The sequence below is a fragment of the Equus przewalskii genome, chromosome 26, assembly GCF_037783145.1.
Source record: "Equus przewalskii isolate Varuska chromosome 26, EquPr2, whole genome shotgun sequence".
NCBI classification, from domain to species: domain Eukaryota; kingdom Metazoa; phylum Chordata; class Mammalia; order Perissodactyla; family Equidae; genus Equus; species Equus przewalskii.
In genome coordinates this window covers 24,824,002-24,840,614 of record NC_091856.1, presented here as the reverse complement: position 1 = coordinate 24,840,614, position 16,613 = coordinate 24,824,002, and the positions used below count along the sequence as shown (strand labels likewise).

At 49.6% G+C, this 16,613-nt stretch overlaps 1 protein-coding gene and 1 long non-coding RNA gene across 4 annotated transcripts in view; one reads left to right on the top strand and one right to left on the bottom strand.

Moving 5' to 3' along the window:
* Positions 1–6,262, bottom strand: part of GSN (gelsolin) — a 56,082-nt gene extending 49,820 nt beyond the window's left edge. The window contains exon 1 of one of the 3 annotated variants that reach the window (XM_070597033.1): positions 6,126–6,262. The gene's annotated coding sequence lies outside the window, so the exon portion shown is untranslated. The remainder of the gene's footprint in view (positions 1–6,125) is intronic. The other 2 variants (XM_070597029.1, XM_070597030.1) reach the window with 2 other exon arrangements.
* A 26-nt stretch (positions 6,263–6,288) lies between these two features.
* Positions 6,289–15,418, top strand: LOC103556093 (uncharacterized). Its single transcript, XR_011533701.1, has 3 exons — positions 6,289–6,360; positions 7,116–7,346; positions 13,777–15,418. It is a non-coding gene; the product is annotated as an uncharacterized lncRNA (long non-coding RNA).
* The last annotated feature ends 1,195 nt before the right edge of the window (positions 15,419–16,613 follow it).

The following is a 16,613-nucleotide window of genomic DNA, read 5'->3' as shown; positions in this document are numbered from 1 at the left end:
TTGGCAGCAGTTACCTCAGGGCTAATCTTCCTCAAAAAAAAAAAAAAAAAAGAATGCCACCCCCTCAAGTATGGCTGGTGGGAATAAGAACTGATCCAACCTTTCTGGGCAGCAATTTGGCAAAATGGAGCAAAAGCTGTCAAATGTGTCATTGTGACCCAGCAACTCCATTTCTTGGGCTCTCATTCTAGGAAATAATGAAAGAAGAATAATTTATGCCCCAGATGTTCATTGCAGCATTATTTATAAATGGCCTAAATGCCTAATAACAGAGGAAAGTGAACCACAGTACATTCACACTTAGATACAACAACAGAGAGCGATGAAAAATCAGGTTGGCCTATATCGTCTTCATAATAAAAAAAGTAAAACTTGTTTTTTATGAATAAAATGCACTATTTCACTTCCTTAATCCCCCAGACTACTGGAAAGAAAGATTTTAAATAGAAATAAATGTTCATAAAATAAACTTAGGCAGAGTACACTTTTAAAACTCTTTTAAAAACTAAATTTAGAGTCCTTAATAACATGAGAAAATATTCAGGTTTATAATGTTGAAAAAAACAGAAAGTCGGAATAGAAAATTAGAAACATGGTACGACCACAATTATGTGGGGGTAAAAAAATGTGCTGAAAATATCAGGAAGGAAATGCACCCAAATGTTCGCAGTGATTATCTTGCATTGGCAGAGTTGAGGACAGTTCATATTTTTTTAGACTTTTTTTATTTTCTAAATTTCCTATTATGAGCATTTATTATAATTTAAAAAAGAAGAAAAGGTCCTTGGATGAGGGGAGAAAAAGTCCCTCATATTCCATGGGCATCCCACCCACAGCACTTTGCCACACCCCCAAAATTATCTAGTATTTACTGAGTACCCACCAAGGGCCCAGCCCAGCCACAACCATGAAAGGGAAATTAAAGGCCCTGCCCCACCCTGAAAGCTCACAGACACCGTTTGTATACTCTTTGTTTGGCAAATAAGCCAGACCCAGGTGATACCCCTGTTGAAGCTGGAAAGCACTAAGACTGTTTGCTCAACCAGCTCAGAATGAATGAATCCGCTCCCACTGGCGCCTTCACTGGAGTTCCCTGAAGGGCTCCACGGCTCAAAGCGTTTCTGGAGCCCCCTTGGCAAGAGCAGACTTCAGGGATGGGTTACAGCCCGGGAAGAAAACTGTTATCCCTTAGTCCAAGCGCTGAGTGCAAGAGGCGCAGAAGCTCCCTTGGAGGCAGAAGCGAGGCACCGGGAAGGAGTTGGATGGGGGGCCTGGGAAGGAACCTACCAGCCATGTGGCCCTTGGGGACCCCTGGCCAGGAGAGCTCACATTTCGTGGCCTCAGTTTCCTCATCTCTAAACGGGGCCCATAATGACAACCTCAGGGCTACTGTGAGGCTCAAAGAGAAAGTACATCATTTCATCTCTCTAGGCCTGCCTCAGTCCCTTCACCTATCAAACTGAGTCCACATGTCCTCCCCCACAGGGCTGTGAAGAGATTAAACGAGACAGTGAAGACAAAAGGTGAACACACACAGTAAGCAGGCTACATACGGTGGCCATGATTGTTAGCGCCTGTAGCACAGGGAAGAGGATACATAACTGAATCCTAGGCCTTAACTTCCTTATCTGCAAAATGGGACAACCAATCCAGTCGGCCAAGACCAAACTCGTGAACAGTAGCTGAATCTCTGGCTGGCACTGGCGCAAGTAATTTGTACACGGATCACGGCTGTGGGCTCACTCTGTGCTCACAGATGCGCAGGTCCCACGTCCATGGGCTCACTTTGTGCTCACAGATGCGCAGGTCCCACGTCCGTGAGCTGAGCACAAGCCCTCTGACTCAGAGGCCATCAGGCCATTATCTTGTCCACCCCTTAGCGCAGGGTAGAATCTGAGGTCCAGAGAAAGGCATGCATTAGGCAAGTCACCCAATACTTTGTCAGTGGCAAAACCAAGACCCGAGCCCAGGTCTTCTGCTGCCCACTGTGCCCACCACGCCCACCGCTTTTCTCTGCTTGCCCTTAAATTGCTGATGTGGTCCCAGGCTGGGCAGGGAGAGCAGGCATATGGCAGGGTGGGGAGGGGAGGCGGGGGCGGAGCCGGAGAGCAGCCGGGCTGAGCCTGCCTGTGGTCTCCAAACTCACAAACCACATCAGGCTGAAATACGACACACGCTCACTCAGTTGAAAGGGAGGAGATATTTTTACTTAGCATCCCCCTGCTGCCTAAACACTGGTCTCTTTCTTTCTCTCCCCACAAAAATGCATAACTCCTGGGACCTGCTTTTCCCTGCTTCTGCAGGCATTTTCTAGGGGAATGATGGCGGGGTAGTGGTGGCGGGGGAGGGGGGGGAGGTGGGCGGTCACTTTTTCTGGCCTCCCCAGAAAGGTTTCCAGAACACGAGTTCAAATGGTGGAAGGCAGAGACTGCTCCTGGCTGGGCCCCCAACCCATCAAGTGACCTCGGGCCAGTCTTGTGTCTTCTCAGAGCCTTGACTCCCTGAAACAGAGGGGAGACTGACCCACTCTCTGGAGTCCTGTTGATAGCATAGAAAAGTATGAGTTTACAAACGGCCCTGGGAGGGCCCTCCCGGTCTCTCTGCTGCAGGGCTGAGCTCCCCAAGCTGTGCACACTGACTCACATCCCTCATCACAGCCACAGCAAAACTCCCCCACCACTTCTCATGTCAGGGCTAGACGGAACCTTCCGGAGAATGTCTAGGGGGCGATTAAGAGCTACTGCTCTATAGTCACACATCCAGAATCCTGGCACCATCACCTAATAGCCCCACAACTCGAGGCACATTATTTAGCCTCTTTCAGCCTCATGGACAAAAACAGATAATAGCACCTCAGAGGAACGGCTGTGAGGAATCAACGAAGTACCTAATATTCCCACGCTTGGTATACGAAAAGGTGGCTTTTATTATTATCATACAGACCAACATCCTCCCATTCTACAGATGAGGAAACTGAGACCCAGAGAGCCAGGGCTTGCCCACAGTCACTCCAAAGAGCAAAGACTGCAGTTCCACTCGCAAGTCAGTGCTTCTAACCTCTCTCAGTCCTGTGGTCTCTAACTCGCAAACAGACACACTCAGAGACTGTAGACATAGGCTGTGAAGTTTTCTTGAAGAAAATCAGAGACCAGTGCTTCAGCAGAGGACTACAGACCATTGACCTGGTCTCTCGGACCCGGCAACTTCTCATGAAAGACCCAAACTACCCACACAGAGTAGGAGTGACCTGTCGGCCCTGGATGGCTGAGAAGTGAGAAGGCATCCATCCAATCTACAGCTCTGGCTTGTAAGAGCTTGGCGGAACAGAACGCACAGGGCTATTCACAGGTTAAAGAGGGTTTGGGGACGTGAAGGTTACTCTATACTCTTCTCTGTGTTTGAATCTTTAACAATATATTTTTTTTTGCTATAAGCCTATTGTCTGCTTTTACATGAAATTTATAGCAGGTTGTCAGGTCCCTGAGCTGGGCTTCCAGAATCTGCCACTCTGATCCATCCCTTGGCCACTGCCCTGGTTCAGATCTGCACTCTCTTTCACTTGACCATATAACAGCCTCCTCGAGGTCCCTCGCCTCCAGTTTAGCCCCCTCTAACGCATCTCCTACATGAGCCACCAGATTGATGAGAGTTTTTATCATTGTTCTGGCAAAAAGCTTTCTCAGCTCCTCATTGCCTTCAGGATAAAGTCTAAACTTTTAGTTTATAATCTAGTTCCATCTTTATTGACAGTCTCAACCCCCACCACTCTACCCTTGATCTCCTTCAATCTCTATTCTAGCCATGTGGATTGCTCAGAAAACCTCAGTGCCTTTGCACAAGCTATTTCTGCTTCTTAGAATGTTTCTTCTCCAATCACTTTATCTCCTGGGAAACTATTACTCATTTCTGAGGCCTGGGTTGCCCAGACACACCTAGTCATCCCTTCACAGGCTGAAGTAACTCTCCATATCGCATCATTCTGTCAACCACTACAGATGGGAAGCATCTTGAGGACAAAGAGCTTTGTCCTCCTCGGGGCTCTTGGGCCCTCACAAGGCAAGACACAGAACACAGGCCCAGAAGAGCTCTGCATCAAGGAAGGAGGGAAGCAAGGAAATGTCATGGAAGGCAAACCCTGCAGCCCTCCCTCCCGGACCTGCCTGCTTTCTCAGGTCCATGTTAGTCCATAATAAAAAAGACTATGGAGGGGCTGGCGCCGTGGTGGAGTGGTTAAGTTCGCACGCTCTGCTGCAGGCGGCCCAGTGTTTTGTTGGTTCGAATCCTGGGCGTGGACATGGCACTGCTCATCAAACCACGCTGAGGCAGCATCCCACATGCCACAACTAGAAGGACCCACAACGAAGAATATACAACTATGTACTGGGGGGCTTTGGGGATGAAAAAAAAAGGAAAAAAAAATTTTAAATCTTTAAAAAAATAAATAAATAAAAAATAGAAATAAAATTAAAAAGACTATGTAAAATTCTGGAGTAAGTTTCCCTTCCCTGATTCATACGGAAACCCTCTTTGCTGCTGTGTAACTTACCCGGGTGCCAACTCCAGCTCCCCCATCTGTTTACAATTTTCCTGCATTTATAAATAGCAAGGCCCCAGAAAGGAAAATGGAGTTTCAAGGGAGCTGGATGCTGTCTCTCCATTCCCATCCTTACTCCTCCATTCCAAGCCTCCTCCCCTTAACATCCCCAAGAAACACCAACCAGCCCAAGAGCACGCGCGTGTGCGGTGTGTGTGTGTGTGTGTGTGTGTGTGTGTGTTGGGGGGGAGGAGGGGAGTCTGTTTCTTAGTGAAAGGAACACTCAAAAAAAAAGAGTCTAAGGTCCCACCAGCTACAAGGAGTCAGCTAACAGCCGACTGGAACTGGGTCCCAGTCTGGAGCCTTCCTCACTATGTGACTGTGAGCCAGTCATGAACTCTCGGGGCCCTTCAGTTCTCTCATCCGTGGAATGGGGCTGGGGCGAGACCCCAGCAAGCGATGGTCACTGTCCAGTTAAGCGCAGAAAGAGGTTCTGGCACCCTGGTCAGAAATGTGGTCCTGGGAGAACAGGACGTGCAGGACTAAGTCTTTGAAAAGTCCCCAGAGGCCAAACAAAAGCAGGAGGCCCCTCCCCAAAGGGCTCACCTTCCACCAGGCCCGCATCACCCCCAGACCAGCCCTGTGTCACCCCCAGACCAGCCCTGGATGCCTTTGGCTTTTTAGAGTTCTGGGTGTTTTAAAGATCCCCTCTCTGCTCTGAGGAAGGTAGGGGGGGCGGGATAAAGGGTGGATGTCTGGGCCGATGAAGGGCTGGCTACAAAAGATGTCTCCTGCCCACCCAACAGCTCCTTCAGAATTCCAAGGACTGCGGCCTGCCCTTGGCCTCTGCACAGAGCGGCCAGCCTGCACTGGACCAGGGGGACATCGTTGTAATCAGCTTGGGGGGAGGGTAGACGGAGAAGAGTTGGGGGCCCAGGGAGAAAGGGAAGTTCCAATCACTGTCTTCAACTCCGGAGAAGCTTCCCCGTGAGTCGTGGAAGGGAGCACACACTGCGGGCCAGGAGGAGACAGCACCTGCAGGTAGCCAATGCAAGCAGATTCCAGGGCAGAACAAGGAGGAACTTTCTAACAGTCCTGGGCCCAGAAAGAGGAAGGAGGTGGGCGGCTCCTCATCGCCTGGGGAGAGCAGGCAAAGTAATTACTACCTGGAGTCAAGGATCCCTTGAGCAGAGTCCCGAGCCGAGCCGAGCCACGGCCCAGACCACGGGCGGGAGGCCACCTGCAAGCCTGGGTCAGACACACCGGTGCCTGACGCCTCCCAGGTGACCCCGGGCCCAGTGCCTCGGGTCGAGGGGCGGGGGCGGGGTTAGCTCAGGTGCTTGCAGCACCGTGGGGCCTGTGGGTGGAGGCCCAGCCCCCTTCCTCTCCTGTCCTAGCCCCCCCAGTCCAACCCTCCTTGGTCCCCTGGAAGACGAGCAAGATGAGGGAGGAAGCCCTTCTCCAGCGATGCCCCCGCTGCCGGGACGAGCTCCAGGCGCGGGCGAGCTCGGACCAGGAGGGGAGGGAGAAGAAAGACCCAGACGCCCGGGATCCCCAGAGGTCCGAGGCGGCGGCCGCCCCCCTGCCCTACCTGCTGCAGAGGCGCTGGCGACGGCGGCTGCTGGGTCCAGCTGTGCTCAGCTGGTTCCGGGCGGCGGGGCCGGGGCGCTGCGGTCGCTCGGCCGGGGTGGGCAGGGCGCGGGCGGGAGCCGCCCTCGGGGCGGGGCGGCCGGGCCGGGGGTGGGTGGGGAGGAGCGCCGGCCCCTGCCGGGGACCGCAGGGAGGATGGCGCCTCCGGCTCCAGGCTCGCGTTCCGCGAGCGCACGGTGTGTCACTTTACCAAACCCCTCACTGCTTGCCCAAGGAAGGCATCAAGCTCCTTGCTTTACAGGGGAGGAAACTGAGGCCCGGAGCACGAAGGGGAGATCTGCAGGAGCCTGGGGGGTCGGGGGGAGGCGGGGAGCGGAGGACACCCAGGAGATCGCCTGGGCTGGGCTGGGGCCACGGAGCTCCGTGGGGCGGGCAGCGTGCTGTGCACAACTAGAATCAGCGGGAGCAGATTTCAGCCCCGGCGAGGTCCGACTTCAAAAGGCAAAGCCCTCGGAGGGTGAAATGGGCTCCGGCAAAAGCAGGGGAGGCGTGCGAGCAGCAGCTAGACCCTCCAAGGGAGTGAAGGAGGAGGAATCCCAGCTTCATTCAGAATGGAAAAACAAGAAACACTAAAGCGCATCCCTGTCCTTAAATTAGAACATTAAGCTGGGATTTTGGAGTGCGACGGCCTCTGTTGGAACTCCTGACACTTTCTATTCCTATCACTTTGGGCAAGTGACTTAACGTAACAAAGTCTCAGTTTCCTCCTCTGTAAAATGGGCACAATAATTGCCTCTTCCAGGAGCTGTTGGGAAGACTCAGTGAGAGAAAGACTCAGGACAATGGCAGGTACTGTGGGTTCTCCACGAGTGGAAGTTCTTGTCCATGTGATGGCAGATAGCATTTTAGGCGATTGAGAAAATCTACATTGTCAAAAAGAGGAGTGCAAAGTCACTCTTTAACAAATATAATATTTTATATATCTCAACAGCATTTCACATGCATTTGAGAAATATCCATTTATGATGGCGCAGAGGATAAGGCAGCCCCCCAACTGTCTGGGTGCAAAGATGGGATCTCAGGCCTCTTGCAGTTGCGCTGGCTCCAAGTTGGGAGGACTCACGCAACAGGAGACTGGACCACGTGATGGAGAACTCCATTCCCAGCCTAGGTGCTGGCAGGAGCCCCGTGTTCAGCTGGATGAATCTCCCTCCAGCACCAGGTAAAATGTAGCAAGTCACTAATTCCCGGTGCTGGGCCTCAGAGCAGGAAACGCTGGTGTTGTTTAAGTAGCAGAGAAGCAAGAGCACAGCACTCACTTCCTGGTTTTTCCTGTTTTTTCCACTGAGTAGCAGCCAGAGAAGCCGCGGGGCCCGGGAATCCCAGCTTCCTGCCCTCCTCGCTTTGTACAACACTTGTAATTACAGGAAGCGATTCTTGAACACCCTGTGCTGTGCTCTGGGTTTCCCTTGTGCCACCGACTTCGTCCTCACCCCCGGACCCGAATCCCCCCAGGTAGCCATTACCATATGCAGTTGTTGTATGAGGAGGCCAAGGCGTGCAGAGAGTTAAGCGGCTCTTTGCAGTTCTCACCAGTGACACCATACATGCCTGAGTCCCTGGCCCTGTCCCCTTTGCTCAATGTCCTACATCATACACTGTCTCCCTTCCTGGCTTGGGAAACTGCCCAGTTCCACTTTCTCCGAGAACTGAAGCAAGCTGCCCCCACCCCCACCCCTGGAAGGCTCACACCCTCTCTCTCCACTCCCTGCTTTTCCCAGAGGCCGCCTGTGGCCCATTGTGGGGCACGTGGGGAGAAAAGCAGAAACACAGACGATTTGGCTCTGAGCTCTTTGATTATAATCTCCAGCATACACTTGCCCTGGAATTATCTAACATATCATTTCCAACCCTAGCAACTTCTCCCAGCAAACAGAAGTAAACCTCTGAATCTGTGTCTCCAAAGAACTGGAGACTATCATATTGGAATGAAAGAAACGTTGGAGACTATCTGGTCCAACCATTCTTTTTAGAAATGGGGAAACTGAGGCCAAGAGAGAGCAGAGGCTTGCACACATAACCCTGTGATTGCTCCAGTTGGTACTGGAGAAGCACATAAGCCTAGGCTGTCACCAGAAATAATTTAAAATAATGATGATGATGACAAAGATGATAACCAGTACTCATATCGGAGGGCCAAGCAAATTCCTAGTGCTTTGCTTTGCATGCATCAATACATGTGTTTCACAGCTGGTCAGGATATATCTTGGCCTGACCTTTCAATCAGGGTCATCTGCCTTGCATGGATACTTAGAAAGCCCCTCTGCCGTGGTGTCTTATTCTTATTTCTTTCTAGACTCCTTTTTGTACTCTTCTCCCCATGGCGTCTAGGCATCAGTAAGGCCTCTATGCCCTGGATCCTTACCTTCACAGTGACTGTCTTCTTGTTCTTGCTGATATGGATCTCCTCTCATGGAAGAACTTTGGGTATCCTTTAGCCAGAAGACCACCTCCTCCCCAGGAGTGGTGATAGGGAAATGAAGGCCACATCTGGGCCATGCAGTAGATAATTTGGAGATGCTTGCTCCCTCTTGTGAGAATGCCTCTCCCCACCCTCAGAGGGGGCCCTTGCTTGGTACCCATGTTAGTACTATCACCCACACCTGACCCCAAACACAGTTGACAACATTCGGAGTGAACGCCAGAACCAAGCTGGACTTCCAGAATTTGGAACTGGAGTTTGCGATATGACAATTGTGGTTAATCAACTTGACCTACGAAGACTAGTCATCTCTAAAGGCCAAGGCTGCCATTTTGAGGTGGCCATCTTCCACAAAGATAGCCAGGGAGAGCTTCCTTAAATGACTAGACAGGTGTGAATCAATGAGTGTGGAGAAACTCAGAGAGGTGAAGACTGGGCTGGCCAGGGCAGGCGTCTGGACGCGTGGGACTCATTTGGATGCAGACCTCTCCTGGAGCTAGCTGCAGAAGTTATTAGGACAAGTATTTATTGAGCATTGAATGTCCTATAGAAGGTTTATGGAAGCAGAGCCCAAGATCAGGATTTTGTGCAAGAGATTAATTGAGGGAGTGCTCTCAGGAGATCTTGGAATATCCCAAGGAACCCTAGGGCAGGGATGCAGCTGGGCATCAAGGTCAGACCAGAAGCAAGGCCTGAATACTACAGGGCACCTGGAAAGTCCTGTCACCTCATCTTTCATCTCTGCCCATCTGCTTCATTGTCCTGCCTCACATCGGACAAACATCTCTGCTTTTCACAAAATGGCTTTTACCAGCAGTGAGCAGGAATCTTCGCCTGTGGCCCATATGCTAACTTGGGTCAGATGCCCATCAGGTTGACTCTAGCCGGAGGGTCGGGGTGATACGGCGCAAACCTGGCTGCTCCCACTGTAACCTGTGGATGGCGAGAAATGGGGAGGGAGAGCCAGGCAGAGAAGACAGCTTCACTAGGCGAAAGGGGACGCAGTTGGCCTTGAAAGGTTGGAAATAATAAGAATGGTAGCGAGGAATGGGACACATCTGCTGCTAAGGGCACATGGAGATTGGAGGAAGACAAGCCTGGAAGAAGAGAAGGAGTCTGTTATTCGCTCAGCCTGGGTCCCTTCAGTGGTGTGCTACAGGCAGCCTGAACCAGCTCACAGGAGCTGCTTGGTAAATCTCCAGGAATTTTGACAGCCAGTTGTTAAACATAGCCTTCAATAAAAGTCAATTTATAGAAACTTATAATTAAATAAATTATAGATAAAGGTAATAACTTCTCAAAACTTGCTTCCGCGTTATTCTACTATACTATTTATGTTCTTAAGGTTATTTTAGCTATTTATCTATATGGTGGAAATGCTACATGACTGTGTGTTATTGCACGTCCCTTCCCAGTTCCTCATTCAGCGACATCATATGGTAATCTGAAATCAGCCATGCTGGGAGGATGTACACCATGGAAATCAGCAAGGGCTATAAATCAGGGTTTCTGTTCTCCCTGAACGTGCCACCCCGCCAGCACCCCCCACCTCCCCCCCAACCCCCCACCCCAACCCCTTCCCCAGTGCCTGTTGCTTAACATTTACAACACATCACTGCCCAATACCCTGGGTTTCTCCAGTCAACTCTCTGCAATGAGAGTGCCTGTTTATGTGTATATCTCCCTCGTTGCCTGGGAGCTCAGTAGAAGGAGAAAGTGTGTTTGCTTGGTTTTCCAGAATACCCCCAGTGTCAAATAGTGCCTGGCACAGAGCAGATGCTTAGCAAATTTTTATTGGATTAACTAATCAGTAAATGAGAGAAACAAGAGATGAGTTTGGTCAGATAGACTGAGTTGGGACCCATCCGAAGGACTCAGGAGGGGCTGGCCTGGTGGCACAGCGGTTAAGTGCGCACGTTCTGCTTCAGCGGCCTGGGGTTCACCGGTTTGGATCCCGGGTGTGGACATGGCACCGCTTGGAACACCATGCTGTGGTAGGCGTCCCACATATAAAGTAGAGGAAGATGGGCACAGATGTTAGCTCGGGGCCAGGCTTCCTCAGCAAAAAGAGGCAGATTGGCAGCAGTTAGCTCAGGGCTAATCTTCCTCCAAAAAAAAAAAAAAAAACAAGAAGGACTCAGGAGAGGTTTGCACTTTGAATTCCGAGTGCTGCCAATCCTAATGTCTTTGGAACGCCTTAGGCAGGAAAGTGTTTGCCCCATTATTTTAATGAGAACTTAGGAGTGTGGGGTCCATACAATCACTGTCAGCTCAGTCATAAAACCCACAGTTTATGTATTTCCACATCACTGGATCCCTAGCAGGCACGATTTGACAATTGTGCCCCGTATACGCCAGTAAGATGCTGAACAGCATGAAGTTCAGCGAGGGTCACTGATTCTGATCTCCCCTCCATTCAGCCCTCCAGGTTAAGTTTTCCAAGAAAATGGCAACAGCACCCAGAAGCCCTTCCTCCTTCTGCCAGGCCTGTCACTGCTGTCCACAGGGACACAACTGAGCCTATGACAGTGGCACTTAAAGTAACAAAAATTAAAATAGTAATTATAACTACCACTTTCTGGGTACTTACTGGCCACTTTAGTTTTTCAATTTATTATTTCCATTAAGCCTTACAAATACCTCCAAGTTAGGTATACTCTTCAATTTTTCAATTACATAAACAGGCTCAGAAAACATGAGTAACCTGCTTAAGCTTCCGCAGCTGGGTGAGAGGTAGAACCAGGCTTTGAGTCCAGGTCTGTGTGCGAGGCCTGGGTTCCTTCTACAGCCGAGGTGAAAGACGGGCAACAGGCAGGTCGGGGGCAGGATCCTATTCAGGATCAGGAATTATTTAATTTCATCTTGACGATGTTAAGGCCTGATGTTATGCCCTTCCCTGGACACTTCATATAATGATTTTTGACAACTCACTGTTTCTTTATATGGAAGGTAGTTGGAGTTGTTGAAGAAATGTAGACCTAATTTAAGAAAGCTTGTAAACGGCTGTGCTTTAGAAATGCAAAGTAATTCATAAAACCCCTTAAATACACACACACCAAAAAGATCTTTGAGGCAATGCTATTTTTGTAGTCTTTTATTCTGTTCCCACATAAGAAGTTCATGTTTTCTGTCTTTTCCTCACTTGTTATTTACTTACTGCTTTTCTTGCTCTTTTTTTTTTGAGGAAGATTAGCCCTGAGCTAATTACTGCCAGTCTTCCTCTTTTTGCTGAGGAAGACTGGCCCTGAGCTAACATCCGTGCCCATCTTCCTCTACTTTATATGTGGGACGCCTACCTCAGCATGGCGTGACAAGCAGTGCCATGTCCGCACCCGGGATCCGAACCCGAGAACCCCAGGCCGCTGAGAAGCGGAATGTGTGAACTTAACCTTTGCGCCACCGGGCCGGCCCCTACTTACTGCTTTTCTGAGCACCAGCTGTGTGCCAAGCCCTGTGCTGGGGGCTAAGGGCATGGAGATGAATCAGACAGAGACTCAATCTTTGCAGGGCCTGTGGCTGAGGAAATAGACAATTACAGTAGTGGGTTATGGGAACTAAGAGGAAGCTAGGGGTGGAGACGGGATGAGAGGCTTGGGACACAGACAGGGTCCAAGAAGACCAAAGAAGGAGATGAGCCAGGCCTTGGAGGAGACCTGTCTGTGCCTCAGTTGGTTCATCCGATAACTGTGTCCACCTCAAAGAGTTGTGGGAAAATGAAATGAAATTATCCGTGTCAACTGCTTGCTATAAGTCCTGGAACATAGAAAGGGCTCTGTAAACAGTAGCTGCTGTCATTATGGGAACCCTACAGGTAAAGGCATGGAGGTGTTTAAGATGAGCGAGCGTGTGCCAGCATGTCTGGAATGCAGGTTCTATGGACTGAGTTACGGAAGATGGAGCCAGACAGCAAGAGGACAACAAGACAGTCACAGGACAACAATATGCATAGGTGCCTGCTCAGGGCATCATCTCCTTCAAATCAGACAACAAATATCTCAGATTGGAACAACCCTCACACCCAGTTCACAGATGGAGAAACTGAGGCTTAGGGAGATGAAGGCACTTGTTTACGTTGCACAGCTGGGAAATGGCAAGACTGGGACAAGAACCCAGATTTCCCTCCAAAGCCACAGTCTCTGGATGGAGCTGAGAGCATGCCAGGCTGAAGGGATGGGGCAGTGGGAAGCTGTCAAGGCTCTCATGCAGGAGACTGACACTGTTGGAGCAGGGTCAAGAAGAAGTTTCCGCGAAGGGGCACAGGGGCCGGCTGGCCTCACACCCCGTGTCTGACGGGGATTTAGCAGGAAGAGCTGGCTTTTGTTCTAGATGAATCAGCCCAGCTGTCTCTGAAAGCCCGGCCCCACTCTTCTGGGCTCAGCGGAGCAGAAGGCATTCAGCTGTCCCCTCGGGTCACCAGTGGGGTGGGAGGGGGGCAGTACTCCGTACACTGGACTGCACCATTTTACAGAGACTTACATTATCACAACACGGAACAATGGGCTTTTCAACTGCTATGCTGCATCTTGGGCTGCAAGTTGTAGTGGAAACACGATCAGGCTAGCAAAGCATTACCTTTTTTGGAATTTGAAGAGACCAAAAAAAAACCACTCATAACAGCTGATTGGATTAAGGTTCTAGCCAAATGCGCATCTCCCTCCTCCGCTTTCCTTCTCCTTTCCCTTCTCCCTATTCTCTGTGCTTCTCTTTTTCTTTTTTTCCCCCTCTTCCTCCTTCTCCTGTTTCTCCTTTCCCACCACTGTTCCAGCAGCAGCAGCACTTTGTGGAGTCCAAACAGCCTTGCCTGGGAAATCAGGACGCTTGATTCTACTCCCTGTCCTGCCTCTTTCCTGCTGAGTGATCTGGGCAAGTCACTCCTCTCAGCCTCCGTTGTCTCACCTGCAAACTGGGACAATCGAAGTAACTACCTCCACGAGAGGTTATACCTGGCTCATCAAGCCAGGAGTCTTTCCAGCTTCCGTTTCTGCTGCGCTGTCCCAAGGAGAGCAGAGGGCGCCTGTCTCATAAGATCTAGTAAACTGTCCTTCAGAACGTTCGGCTGTAGGTCGAGTCACTCCAGCTTGTCTTATTTTACGTCTGCAATTTGTAAGAACGTCTTCAAAAACTCACGGCGCAAAGGCAATCACTTCAGTTCTTTTTTTTTTTTTTTTAGGTCAAAACCTACCATCTTGAGAAACCCAGTCCCTGATTAACAAGAAGCACCGTGTTTCCCTTATGGATCTTCCTTCTCCTCCTGAATGTTGCCCAAACTCCAAGGCTGAAGCAGCCCCCGCAGGGAGGGGATCAGCCCACCAGTGTTGCCAAGCAGACAGTCTGGAGTTTCGCTTTCTCCCTAGTGCACAGTCTTGCTTTTGACCTTGACTTTAGATCTGGGTGATGACAACCCTATAGATCCAGGTCCCTGGGCAGGCTCCAGGGGTCTCCAGGGGTCCGGCTCCCTCCCTGCTTAGCCCAGACCCCATGCTAGCTCACACAGCTATTCTCCAAGGTCCCAGCCTGCCAGGAGCTTCATACCAAAATTTGTCTGCATATCTGCCCTTGGGAACTCCAAACCTCCCTCTCTTTTGTCTCCAGGTGCCCTACATGTCCCCCTCCAGGGATGAGGGAGCAACCTTTAGGCAGTTAAAGATGAATTACCTCAAGAGGACTTTTAAGTTCACCTTTCCATAGAGCTGAAAAAGAAAAACAGTTACATCTTCAGCAGGCAACCTGTGACAGCTCTGTTAAAGAATACAACTGAGTCATGACATAAAATACAATCGATACAGTCTGGTTTTATGGGACCCGTGAAAAACTATGGGGACCTTATGTGCTGAAGGCCATGGGTTGGTAAGCTCTCCATTTTGTCACCATTCAGACAAATTCCAAGTTTCTTTAGCCGCGCATTGGTGACCACACATGATCTGGCCTTGCTTGATCTCCCCAGCTGCATCTCATCGGCTCCTTCCTTCATCCCGTACCCCTCTGCCACTGAATCACCTGCTGACTTCCCAGCAGACCCTGCTTTCTGTCATCTTGACACCTCCATGCCCTTGTACCCCAGTTCTCTCTCTTGGGTTTGCCCATCTTGACATTTGCCCCCTGTTTAACTCTCCCCTATCTTTTTGGACTCAGTCGGGAGGGACCCTCCTTGGCAAAGCCTTCCCTGACTCCTCCAGGGCATATTTTATTAGCTGCCCCTCGATATTCCCACAATCCCCTGCAATGCCTCCATCATAGCACTTCTTGGACCATTCTGCTGAAACAGGTTCCCCCATCTGGTGATTCTTCATCCCAGAACCCTGCTTAATTCCCTCATCAACGATGGTTATTTGTGATGATTCAGTTACTAGTTCGTTTACTGGCTCCCCCACTAGACTGTCAGGTCCCCAAGGGCAGAGCCAGATATCTCATTCTCTGCTGCCCCTGAAAGTACCCAGCACAGCACCCTGGACAGGGCAGACCCTCGATACGCACTAACCAAATTGAATTGAAAAGGCACTTATCACACCATGTTATGATCATCTGTTTCTGTTTCTAGCTCTATCAGTGAACCCCTTGCGGGCAGGAACCAAGTCTTGTTCACTATTATGCTTGCAGAACCCAGTATAGAACTTGGCATACAATAGGAGACTAGTAAACGTGGAATGAATGAATGAACAAATGCAATGAAATGAAATGAACAAGGAGAAGGACTAACATGAAGGCAGGATGAACAAGTGATCAAATAAAGGAATTACAAATAACTTTTCTGAAACAACCAATTGATAGCTGCTCCTTTCTCTGTTTGAAATAAATATAACCCTGCTATGCTGATTCGGTTCATTTGTACTGCTGGAAAAAAAATTATGATGGAGTTGGTCAAGGCTAACCTTTAAAAAACAATCCCCACAGAAATCCAATGACTGGAGGAGCCTTTTAATGAATAGGCGAGACATTGATATCAATTTACATTAATTAGTAAGACTAAGATATCCTCTGAAAATGTCTGCCTCCTTAGCCTTCTGGATTTGTATCAAATGTCACCCCTTAGTTTTTCCAAATTTTATATTTTAAAAAAGTTTGAGTCACTGTAACAACACTGGCTGTGTGTGTGTGTGTGTGTATAAAGGGGAAACTACTGTTTCTTCTCTACTATTTACACAGAACTTCACTTCTGACACCAAATGTGTGGAGTTTTTCCCACACCAACCAATTCTGTGACATCAGCTGGGTGTCCTACAATTCCATTCAATTCTGACATCATCTACCTGGAGTTGGCATCAGATCTCACAGGTTAAGGACTCAGTCCCACAAGACTGTCCCTACCCCCCTTCAGATACCAGCTCTAAATCAAGGTTCCCATGATCCTCTCCTGGGACCTAATAATTTGTTAGAATGGCTCACAAAACTCAGGGAAACAATTTACTTACTAGGTTACCAGTTTATTGTAAAAGATACAACTCAGGAACAACCAGAGGGAAGAGATGCCTAGGGCAAGGGGTGGAGGAAGGGACGCAGAGCATCCACGCCCTCTCCAGGTGCACCACCCTCCCAGCACCTCCATGTGTTCAGCAAACCGTAGCTCTCTGAGCCCCACAGATCAGAGATTTCTATGGCAGTTCATGATGTAGGCATGATCAATTATTAACTCCGACTCCAGCCCTTCTCCCCTTCCCGGAGGACGGGGGAGTGGGGCTGAGAGTAGTGTCAAGCTTCTGATCCAGGGTTGGTCTTTCAGGGGGCCAGCCCCCATCCAGAAGCCCACCAAGAGTCTCCTCATTAGAGCAAATGACACACCTATCACCCAGGCAATTCCAAGGGATTTAGGAGCTCTGGGTCAGGAATTGGGGTCAAAGACCAAATAGGAGAACAAAAGATGCTCCTAGCAGGTTTATCACTTAGGAAATTACAGAAGTTTTAGGAGCTCTGGCCAGGAGCTGGGCATGAAGACCAAAATATATATTTCTTATTATATCACAATATCACAGTGTTTGTTCCAAAATATATATGCATATTTAAAGGCTCATG